Genomic DNA, 11,631 nt, shown 5'->3' with positions numbered 1-11,631 from the left:
AGATGTAACAGCTCCAGTCCAGCTTTTTCCTCCTCTCCATCTTCCAAACTCAGAGCAACTCCCTCTCTCCCCTGCTTCTTATGTTTGTTTAGAAAGGGCACAGTTACTGATTAGACAGAATATATCAACCCCTCAATTTTGCATTTAGTTTAAGGAGAATGTTTGCTTTATTCCTTACCATTTCTCACAGCTTCTTCTGTACCTGTTTCCAGCTGCATTTGAGTTGTGTGAAAGGGGTAAGGACACATCAGTCTTCACTGAGATGGAAGAAAAATGGGTGATTTTCTGTTCTTTTTGCTTTTGTGCCCAGCATGCATAGGAGTATAAGACATCTGGCCCAAGATTCAGCGAGTTGCTTCATAGCCAAAGCTCATAGAGGGTTTCCCAAAGCAGAGGTTTATCACAGGCATATTTATAAAGGATTCCTATCAGTCAGCAGCAACTCAATTAGTCTTGCACGGTCACCAGAAAATTGGAATGAGATCCTGTATGTTGCACAGCAGTTATGGCATGGGTCCCGGGCCAGCTGTGCACAAAAAGACATATTTAACCAAACATCTGTGTTTTACAGCTTCCTTAGGACTTCAGGACTATGAGCATCCCAGTTGTGATGCTAAACATGACACCCTGTGTACACAACTGGTTGTTTTTGAGGCTCAAAAATCCAGGATAAGCAGTCATTTTTGCCACGTACTTTTATTAGACCGAGGTGGATTTTTGCTCTCTTGCCCTGAACTTGCAGGGCATCATCATAGTCCAGCTTTTCTGGTGATCACAACTGGGTTTAAAACCTGCTTTTAAAATAAATATAGGTTCAGGTTTAGGGAGGAGAACAGATAAGAGTAGATGTCAGTTTTGTGTGTGAACAGGATATGAATCCAGGAACTGCTACATCCATAAACACAAAGCATTGCAAGAGGAATGAGAGGAGACACGGCACAGATTTCCGCAATGAAACTCTGCCCTGTTGCCAAACACATTTATAAGATAAACATTTTGAACTGTGGGGGAAAACCCAGGGTATTTCAAAGACAGCCTTGGGATCTGGCATGACATGAGTGCTTCTCCCTCCCCACATGAGCAGGTGCAGTCACTGTAGTTCTTGGAGACACTGCAAAGGGCTTGGACCTGCTCTGAGAACATCGCTGCAGTTTCTGGTTGTGCTGGAACAAATTTTATTTTCTGCATCATTTGCTGTGGTTAACAGGCCCCACACTCTACCACCAAGCACTAAAAACAAGGCTTACTTGCTGTCCTAGGGCTCAGTCCCAGGTACCTTGCCAAGACATTCACACCCACTAAACAGAATGTTCTTTTGAGAACAATAAAATGCTTCTTTTTTTTTTTTTTTCCCCTGCATCTGCATGTCATACTTGGAGGGGAAAATAAAAAAAAAAGGCAAACAAAAGACCAAGCAACAGGTTGTTTCCTAGGAAAGTTAATGTTTCTGCTTGTCAGCCTTGAAGGTGACTTTTAAGGTTATATTGGTCTCTTTTAAAGCTCCTGTAATGGGACAAAAGCCAAGCAATAAAAACACCAAAGTCTGTGTTACCTAGTTCCTGCTAAACACTCACAGCTCTCAAGAGCTTATAAATGTCTTATTGAAACATGCTGAAGGAAGAAAAAAACATCAAATATGCCGCATATCATGTATTACTAAAAGTACTATTTGAGATTTCTTTTCTTTTGTGGTTTGCCTGTCGTGTTTGTGGTTTAGTTGGTCCTTGTCTCTAAAGTAACTTAAAAATATTCAGGGCCATATAGTGCTTTTCTTTGTTTCATTGTAAAAGAACATTTAATTGGAATTAATAATTAATTCTAATATTTTAATAAAAGATAGTTTAAAAAAGGATACTTTCTTCAACTGAGGCTAGTGCAAATTTTTTTAGAATTTATTTTGACCTGATATCTTTCTTTTTGTTGACTGTGATTCTGGGAAAATTAATTCATTATCTCTGTCTGAAAAAAGCAAAATTTAAGAATCCATCTTCTTCACTCCTTTGGTAGATGGGATAAGTAAATGCTATATGACTGAACATTTAATTTTTTTAGTATTTCTCTGACAGTACTGAAATAGGTCTTCTTCTCAGAGTGGTGTGAGGAAAATTTCAGGATTTAAAATGAAGATCTTTTAAATATGTTCTTTAGGATAAATCCAAATTCATCCAGATTCTGCAAGCCCAAATCTCTGACAATGAAAGTCAACATTTTAAAATGATGTCATCCCATCCACTGACTTCTTTACTTTCAGGATTCATCCCATTCATATAATTTTCCCTCAGCTTTGCATTGAGCTGATTATGAAACAAATTAAAATATCAGGAGGGCAATTTCAGCAAAAACAAAAAGGTTAGTACAGATTACTGAAAAAATATGGGCATTGCTATTATGCAAGATCATTCTTCTCTCCCTTTATCCCCTCCCTCAAATACCTCTATGACCATAAGCAAGAAAACTGGATTAACTGGAATTGTCTTCTTTCCCTAATTAATAAAAAATATTTGAAATAAGAGTATGTTGAAGCCAACTATTAAGCATTTAATTAAGAAAAAAACAAAATCCTGCCTTCAGTTATTCGATTTCTTACATTTTGGCACATTTTTGAGTTTGGGCTACATTGTTCTGTTTGACTTAAGCTATCCAGCATGTTTTTTAAAAGATACTGCAGATCAAAGAGCCACCATCTGTGGATTCAATAGCTCATTTCTGCTCCCATAATAATTGACAGAAATAATAATGGCAGAAATAATAATTCAAAGCAAACAAACAAACAAGACCAAGAAAACAAACAAACATAGGCAATCCCCCCAAACAATTTAAAAACAAACAAACAAAAAACCAGATAACTAGTGAAGAAAACAGAAAAAAAAATACTGTCTGTAAATGAATACAATATTAATTTCTGTAGGTTAATAGGTTTCTTTTTCCTCCATAACAAAACGCAAAATCACTGTCCATAATAAAATATTATCCTGCAGTTCTGCTATTGCAATTTCTTTCCTCATACTATTTTCCAGGACTAAATTTCCTGCACAAAAAGTTTGGTTGGTGTTTCATGTGGTCACTCAAAAACCATGAGACATCCAACCTCTACCATTACTTAGTAAATACCATGGGGAAGGGAGAGGCAAGAAAATTTAATTAGATTGTCCTCACTGACAATAATCCTAATAAAAGAGCTCACACATATACACAGAATAAAAATACAGAATAAAAGAGGTCTTAATGCATAAATTACTGTCTCATAAATTAGTAATCTTTTAGGCAGGATTTTGGGCTTCACTTTGTTGGTATCTGGGGGGCTTTTTTTATCTGGTGGTAGTGTGAAGGATCTCTTTGCTTTCATTCTGTCTATATTTTTTCTTGTAAGTCTAGAATCGAAATCATACAAGGCTGTAACAGCTAAAAATTCAAAAGTGAAAAACTTCCCCAATTCTTGCAATACTTCCAGGAAATATACTCTTTCCTTCTCAGGGATGCTGCACTTACCCATTCCTGAGAATTCAAACTTTTGGGGTTGGATGGTGAAGTGATGATCACCTCATGAAGCTGTTTGGAATTGGTTCCTGCAGGCAGAATTGCTCAACACTAGCCACATACAGTCCATAAAAACAGAACAGAGAGGTGGTGGTAGTAGTAGTAGAATGGCTGCTGTTAATTTTTAAATTATGTTATCATTATTTTATTTTTCTTATTCTACCGGTTTGTACTCCAGCTCAGCTGGAAGTGCCAAAAATTAAAAACCTCCATTTGCCAGGGAGTCTGGCCCATTTCTATACTCCCTTACAAATCATTCCTCACCTTGACTTGCCACGTGAGGCCTGACCTGGCCTTCCCTCCCCACCCCAACTGACCCCACCACTCCCCACACATCTCTTTCTCTTTCCCTTTCCCTTTCTCCTTTCCCCTTTCCCCTTTCCCCTTTCCCCTTTCCCCTTTCCCCTTTCCCCTTTCCCCTTCCCTTTCCCTTTCCCTTTCCCCTTTCCCCTTTCCCCTTTCCCCTTTCCCCTTTCCCCTTTCCCCTTTCCCCTCCTTCCCTTTCCCTTTCCCTTTCCCTTTCCCTTTCCCTTTCCCTTTCCCTTTCCCTTTCCCTTTCCCTTTCCCTTTCCCTTTCCCTTTCCCTTTCCCTTTCCCTTTCCCTTTCCCTTTTCCTTTCCCTTTCCCTTTCCCTTTCCCTTTCCCTTTCCCTTTCCCTTTCCCTTTCCCTTTCCCTCCCCTTGTGTCTGACATGACCATTGCTCTGACACCTGTTCTCCTTTGCACCTTCCCTCGGGCACACCCCTTCCTGACCATTTTCCATCAGCACCTCACAACCAGGGGCTGAAGCCCCCGAGGCCGGGGCTGCTCCAGCCCGCTCCCAGCGCCTTCGGCTGCTGAAGGGGTGCTGGGGTGGCCTTTGTGACACAGGCACCCTGTGTCACAGCCCTCGGTGAGGTGGGACAGTGTGGTGCCCAAAGCCCTGTGTGACATGCCGGAGCCCCGCCTGGCTGAGGTACATAAGGGACCCTGCAGGGCCCTGGGCTGGCCAGTGCCAGGAGAGCGGCTGTGTCGCTGTGCCCCGGGACCTGTCTGTGCCACAGGATGTCAGCCATGGAGAAGGGCAAGGCAAAGCCCAGCTCCCAGGCCTGGAGTGGGCAGCAGGAGGAGGCCCAGAGGGGCTCAGTGGGGCCAAGGAGAGGGAGGAGGGGGGCCTTGCCTGGGGACCTTCTCTTTGTCCAATTTGACATTGAGGAGGAGCCAGAGTTCACCCGAGGGGAAGTGAACAAGAACCAGCAGGGGACTCCAGGGGAAGGCTGTGCTCAGCCACAGCTGTCCCCAGGAGATGCCCATAGCCCCCAGCAGCTCTCAGATTGGGATGAAGACCTTGAGCCAGGGCTGTCCCAGGAAGAATCCGGGAGCCACTGGGATTTCTCTGACTGGGAAGAAGGCAGCAAGCAAGATCTGTCTCAGGGAGCAATCAAGAACACCCAGGAAGCTTCCGACTGGGAAGAATCTCCTGAGCAGCGGCTGTCCCCAGGAGAAGGCACAAGCCACCAGGCACTCTCAGAGTGGGATGTTTGCAGCAAGCAAGAGCTGTCCCAGGGAGAAGCCCGGAGCCAGGAGGTGTCCGAGGGTAAAGGTCAGAGAAGAGCCTTGGAGCAGTCCAGCTGGGAAGACAACAGCGACCAAAAGCTGTGGGAATCCAGCGGTGTCCTGAGCCCCGGGCGCAAGGCCTGGCCGCGGGAGGACAATGACTGGAACAAAATCAGCGTCCTGGAGCTGAATGAGGAGGACGAAGAGGCCAAGCAGCAAAGACTGGCAGCTCTAGCCAGAGAAGGGTTCACCCTGCCCATCCCACGGGAGGCTCGGGTCGAGCGCCAGGCACCGGAGCCACGTTGCCGAGAGCGGCCGCGTGCCGGGCCCGGCCCTGTGGCAGCCCCAGCCCCGGTGGGACACGCGTCTCGTCCTGGGCAGGGGGTGCCCCGCAGGAAACGCCGCTGGCCCTTCAGGTGGGCACTGCAGGGGCTGTTCCGCTGCCCCTGCCTGGCGGCACGGCCCGAGGATTAGCGCCCGCTGCCAGCAGCCCCGGGCCTGCAGATGGCGGCCGGCCCACGGCCTGCAGGAGCCCTGAGGGCTGCCTCGGCCTGCGGGCTCAGCCACCCCGGCTGCTCTGGAGCACCCCCGGGGCATCTCCCCAAGGCCAAAGGGCTCCCGTGTGGCTCCCCAAAGCAGCAGCTGTGGGGGACACTTGCTGCCAGGGGTTCAGCGTTGCATCCCAGCCCGTCATCCAGCCTCCGGAGCATCTTCAGAGTCACCCGTTCCCACTGCCAGCCCGGCACCGCCATCGTCACCCCTGAACCGTGTCCCCAGGGCCACATCCACACGGTTCTTGCCCCATCCAGGGACACTGACTGCAGCAGCTCCCTACGGGAACCTCTTCCAAGGCCTGACCACCCTGTCAGGGAACCGTCGTTTCCCAGTCTGAATCTGCACCTCCCCTGCTGAACTCTTAGGTCATTTCCTCTGCTCTGGAAAGCATTCCACACTGCTCCTTTGGCCTTTTCTCCATGAGGATCGAGCACAGACAGGAGGTGTTGCTCCCAAGAAATGACCTCACACTGACGGAGTCCGACATGCACAATTCTTACAAAACAAAAGAAAGCTGGTTTTAAAAAATAGTAGTAGTAAAAATACCCCAAAGAACCGATACCAAAAATATTCAATGCGCTCCCCCCCCCCCATAAAACACAAAAAGATAAAGACAAGGAATAGGAATATTAGGAAAAAGAGTTGAAGTAGATGCAGAAGTAGTAGCACTAAAAAAGAGTATGATAAAGAATAGGAAAAAAATGTGACTAAGAATAGGAATAAGGAAGATAAGTTGTAAGAAAAAGCTTAAAAATATAAAAGAAAGCATAAGAATCAAAATTAAGAATAAGAATAAAAGAAAATAATAAGAATAGGAATAGGAATAGGAATAAGAATAAGAATAAGAATAAGAATAAGAATAAGAATAAGAATAGAAACAAGGAGAAGGAGAAGGAGAAGGAGAAGGAGAAGGTAAAGAATAATGAGAAAAAGAATGAGAAAAAGGACAAGAAGAACAAGAAGAAATAGAAGGACAAGATGAACAGAAAGAACAAGAATCAGAGGTATTGAGGATGAGTCCTAATCCCTCTGAGAGCCTCAAAGCTCTCCCCAGGCTCAGTGCTGAGGCCTTGCAGCAGAGCACTGCACGGGATGCAAAGCCATGCAACAGATGCAGAGTCTGCTGCAAGAGACTGCGTCAAACTTCCCCCAGCCAGGGCAGGGAGCCGGGTGTTCCCCTGGCCCCAGGCTCTGTCCCTGTGCTGAGCTCGGGGTTCTCGGGGGACCCTGAGCACCAGGAGAGCTGATGGAGAGCGTCAACGGGACGTGTTGGCATCACGGAGGGGAGAAGTTTTTGTCCTTATGTGTCCATTCTCTTTCCCCCTTCCTCTTCCTCTTCCTCTTCCTCTTCCTCTTCCTCTTTTCCTTTTACTTTCTTGAACTTTCCTTCCCTGAACTTCCCCCTTCCTCTTTCCCCTCTTTCCTCTCTTTTCCCTCTTTTCCGTCTTCTTTTACTTTTTTTTTGCTTTCCTGTCTTTCCTATGCAGCAGCAGCTTGGCCTCAGCCACACCAGACTCACACCTTTGGGAGAAGAGAATTCAATTTTGCATGCACTGTTGAAATTCTACAAGTTCCCTCTGGATGAGCACATTTGGGAATTTGCTGCAGTTATTATTTTGGCAAGGACACAGAGCAGAAGCCCTGTCAGGAATTACACTGATACAAATCTCAACAGAGCTTTTCCACCATCCACATCAAATTAACTCATCACTGTCCTTACAAATGAACATTGAAATAAAATGAGACATGTAGTAGGGCTTCACTCTGTTTGAATATTTTAAAATCTGTTTTTCAGTGGTTGCTAATGCAGAATGAAAGAACAAAGACAGATTGCTTGAAATTTTTATGTTCAGAAAACCAAACTTCTATTAATAAAAATGTAAATCATACCCTAGCTCACTCTCTTTCTATATACTTTGAGCCATTATGATGTGCTCAGTGGAATAATGGAATAATTATATAACAAGGAATAGTATCAGTGTCATCAAAACAATAGTGTGCTCTAGACAAATACAAAAGAGATATGAAACTATATGGTAAAAAGTCTAATCTGAATTATAAAATGCAGATAGGCTTTCAATCAACCACATCTTCAGTCACAGCAGAGCCTTATTTTTTGTTACTTGGTATTCATGTTAGAGATTTAACTGCTGAACTATAAGAACTAGGAACTCTCTGAATTCAGAATTTTCAAAATGCTGCTTGTTTTGAGGCTTCTGTGCTATATTCATACATACATGCACATTCATACAGTGATAAAGTATGTGACCACAGGCACTCTAAATAATAGTGCTTTATAAACCATCTTTTGGAGAGAAGTGATCAGTCAGGAAGCTGAAAGGAAAATCTGGACGGCAACTCCAGTAACAATTTGGAAGATGCTTCTGCAGTGGCACATTACAAATTGAATGTCACAATTTAAGTTTTGGCTTTGATCTGGAAGATCAACATTGGCTATTCAAAATGTATTGTGTCAGCTGGAGGTGCAGACACTAATGGCACTGACACATTGGTTTTGTTGTTATTTAAAACAATCAAATCTGTTTCACCTTTTATTATAGAGGAGCTGATGGAATGCAATAGGCATATTGTTTTTACAAAACTGTTTTGGGGAGCCCAGGTCAATTTATGAGTCACAATCAGTTTGTGTCAGAGCTGTCTAGCGGCATGAACACCGAAATTACGCCTTACAGAAGTGTGTTTCAAATGCTATCTAATTTACCCTCAATATTATACAAGTGTTTACTGCTCATTGTATGAATATCTCTAAGGCTTTGCAACCTGCCAGTGACGTGCAAGGTGACAGAAGTGTTCAAGATGAAAAGCTGAAATATTTAGGACGGCAGAGAATATCTGCAGAATGGCAGAGAAGAAGTGGATCGTGAGGGGTGAAACGACAGATCATCCCTCTCCACTCACTGGCCATCAGATGTGCTCAACAAGGCTGAACCGCAGGCAAATGACTTTGGAGACACACTCATATCAAAAGTGGTAAAAAAATCTGGTTTACATTTCACTCAATATGAGATAAATCATGAATTCCAATGAAAGAAATGAATATACACTCCTGCAACAACAGATTGTGCTAGGTGAAGCACAAGTGGAAGTCCTTTCTTTTGTTCCTCTACCACTTTATTCTCACTGTGCAAGAAACATTTTATTATGTATAAATTTCCCTTCAGTACAAGGTTCATCACTTCATAAACAATGCAGTAGCAGGTAGTCTGGTTACAATAAAAGGATATTGCCAAAATTGCTTTGCATCATTCTTCTAGCCTAATTTTACACTAGAAAAGACTGTTTAATGATGTAAAATGTAAATGTTGTAATTCAATATTAGTACAGCTATTCTTGCAATCATTGTTAATAAATTCATTGCAAATGAGTCCACATTTTTCTCCTCTGGAAAAAGTACAGTGTTCACGTGCCAAATGACTAAAAATAACGTCATACAAATTTTAACTGGAAACTGCAGGTAATAACAATATGACAATATGTCCATAAACAGTTTAATTTCAGGTACAAGTTGGAATGATTGCTTTGTGCCAGTGTCACAAAGCTCATAAAATACTTGAAGAATGGGTAATTTGAACCTAATAAGGAGCATTGGTCTCCTTTCTGGATCATGCACATGATTTCAGTGGGTTTTGTGGACAGAGTTAGTGCTTTATATGGATTTAATAGTTCTTGGTTTGTTTCAGACATGGGAAGTCACAGTTGGTGTCTGCACCCATCTGCTACACCACTGCATGGAAAACAGGGGAATGAGAAGTGTGCTTGCACACAGCACAAAACCACAAATTCCTGTTCCACAAGAGCCTCTTCCTCAGAAAATCCATCATCATTTTCCACTTTCACCACAGATTTTGTTAGATTGGTGAGCAAAACCCAGGGGGCCTATTGAAATGTGTGGTACAATGTCTGAAGAGTAAGGGAGTCTTCTTCTGGCATGAAAGTTGAAGAATTTTTAGTACTTAAATAGCTACTATAACCCATAGACTTGTCGTCAGCCTCTGCACTGCAAATTAAGCTACAGACTGGAGTGACAAAGACAAGATAATTATCTCCACTAACTTTTAGCAGGGGTAGCTATCAGTGTCAGTCTCACTCTGCTTTGTGCTTCAATAATTCCTAATGAACGAGTATGAGGAAAAAAAAAAAGTAAAAGGGACCTTTTACACGTTTACCTTTCATAGTCAAACTTTCACAAAGCCCTTTAAAAAGTAATGAATGTGCAATGCTGACAATATGAGTATCCTAAAAGCAAACAGGGTATCCATTCCATCCAAACCAGTCCCAGTTAGATTTGGGCTGGGAAGCTGCTGGGCAGTGGTGGACAGCTGCAGGCTCAGGGGCTCACCTGGGCTGCAGATTGCTTCTGCTGCCCATCGGTCCCTCCAGCTGCCAAGAAAGGAGCAGCAGAGACCTTGCAAGAGCAATTTGTAGAAATTAGAGGAGTGTTCATTTTGCATTTTCATTCATTGGCAGATTTCTGTTAATTATTATTTAGAATCACAATGGTTCGGGTTGAAAGGAGCCTTAAAGTCCATCCCATTCCAACTCCCTGCCATGGCAGGGAGGATGGCATAGGACGGGACCATGGCAGGGACACCTCCCACTGTCCCAGGTGCTCCCAGCCCCAGTGTCCAGCCTGGCCTTGGGCACTGCCAGGGATGCAGGGGCAGCCCCAGCGGTGCCAGGGCCTGCCCACCCTGCCAGGGAACAATTCCTGACTGCCAATGTCCCATCCAACCCTACCCTCTGGCAGTGTGGAACCACCCTTCCTTGTCCTGTCCCTCCATTCCTTGTCCAAAGTCACTCCCCAGCTCTCTTGGACCCCCAATTTACACGTGAATATAAGATTTTTCCTAAACTTAAATAGCTTCTTGTTGGTTAAAAAAAAAGGAAAAAAAAAAGTAGAAAGGAAAGGCACAAAGTACCTTTGCAACAAATATATGAGGATGTGCTTTGAAATGTTTCTAGCATTGTGGTGGTTCTGGCAATATTACTCTCTTTCTAAATTATAGGGGAACTTTAAAGGTTATTATTCTGAAAGCTATTGCATCAGGATAACTCATTCTCCTCAATTCATGCAGTTCTGATCGTAATAATGCATTTCATTCTCCAAACTTTGCAGTCAGAACCCAGCTGTGATGGTGCAAAAATAGTTTTCCCTAGTCTTGTTCTGCATTCAGACCTAACAGTGTTCTCACACCAATGCAGATATCTCAGAGTTCTAAGAAAAAACTCAAGTGCCACTTTTATAAGAGTCATTGTTCTCCCTCCTGGTATTCATAAGGGCCCTCACAGTTGGTGTTAATGAAAATCAGATTTCAAATATAATTTCTGCTTCCTATTCTCTTTCCTTGACTTACTCACTGGCTGAACTGAGTGTTTTAAATGGGACTTTGGGTTAACACAAAAAATGGGAAGATTAATGTCCTGCTTTGTCTCCAGTTCTGTGAAGGCAAGTTCTGACTTATGGGTGCACACCAGCATAACGAAGGGCAAACATTTAAAAACACCAGCATGACAACACTGGAAAATTACACATATTTTATTACCTGGAATCTTGTGATGTTAACACTTGCTTCTGTTTTGAAGACACTCTCCTTAGATTTGGCCATCAAGTTATAGCAGCAAATTGATTTTGATAATTACACATAACAAGGCTACACAATGTAACTCAGGTAATGAGGTTTTAATTCGCCAATTCATCTTGGGAATGAGTACAAGGAGCAGCAGCCAGCCTCCACACCACTTTACACACTTTTAATGCTAGTTATACCCTGCGTGTGTGTTAGCCCACCTGCAGTGACATTATTTATGCAATCCCATTAGGATTGCTCCCGTTTCAGGGGACTATTACTAAATTCATTCAGACAAAGATGAGTTATATCTCTTTAACAGTTTGCCTGTCTAAAGGACAATGCCAGGAGACACAGTCATCTTTCCGTGCCCTTCCCTGGTGCTGGGAGCAGGGAGGGAGGGCAGGCAGGGATT

At 43.5% G+C, this 11,631-nt stretch overlaps 1 long non-coding RNA gene across 2 annotated transcripts; it reads right to left on the bottom strand.

Moving 5' to 3' along the window:
- Positions 1 to 677: 677 nt before the first annotated feature.
- Positions 678 to 3,825, bottom strand: LOC128822610 (uncharacterized). 2 transcript variants are annotated; one of them, XR_008441516.1, is made up of 2 exons: positions 3,490 to 3,825; positions 678 to 794 (listed from the first exon to the last, which is right to left on the bottom strand). It is a non-coding gene; the product is annotated as an uncharacterized LOC128822610 (long non-coding RNA). The 2 variants fall into 2 exon arrangements; XR_008441515.1 differs by having other exon boundaries at positions 678 to 791.
- Between the last annotated feature and the right edge of the window lie 7,806 nt (positions 3,826 to 11,631).

This window comes from Vidua macroura, chromosome Z, assembly GCF_024509145.1.
Source record: "Vidua macroura isolate BioBank_ID:100142 chromosome Z, ASM2450914v1, whole genome shotgun sequence".
NCBI classification, from domain to species: Eukaryota; Metazoa; Chordata; class Aves; order Passeriformes; family Viduidae; genus Vidua; species Vidua macroura.
This window is presented reverse-complemented; position numbering and strand designations above follow the sequence as displayed.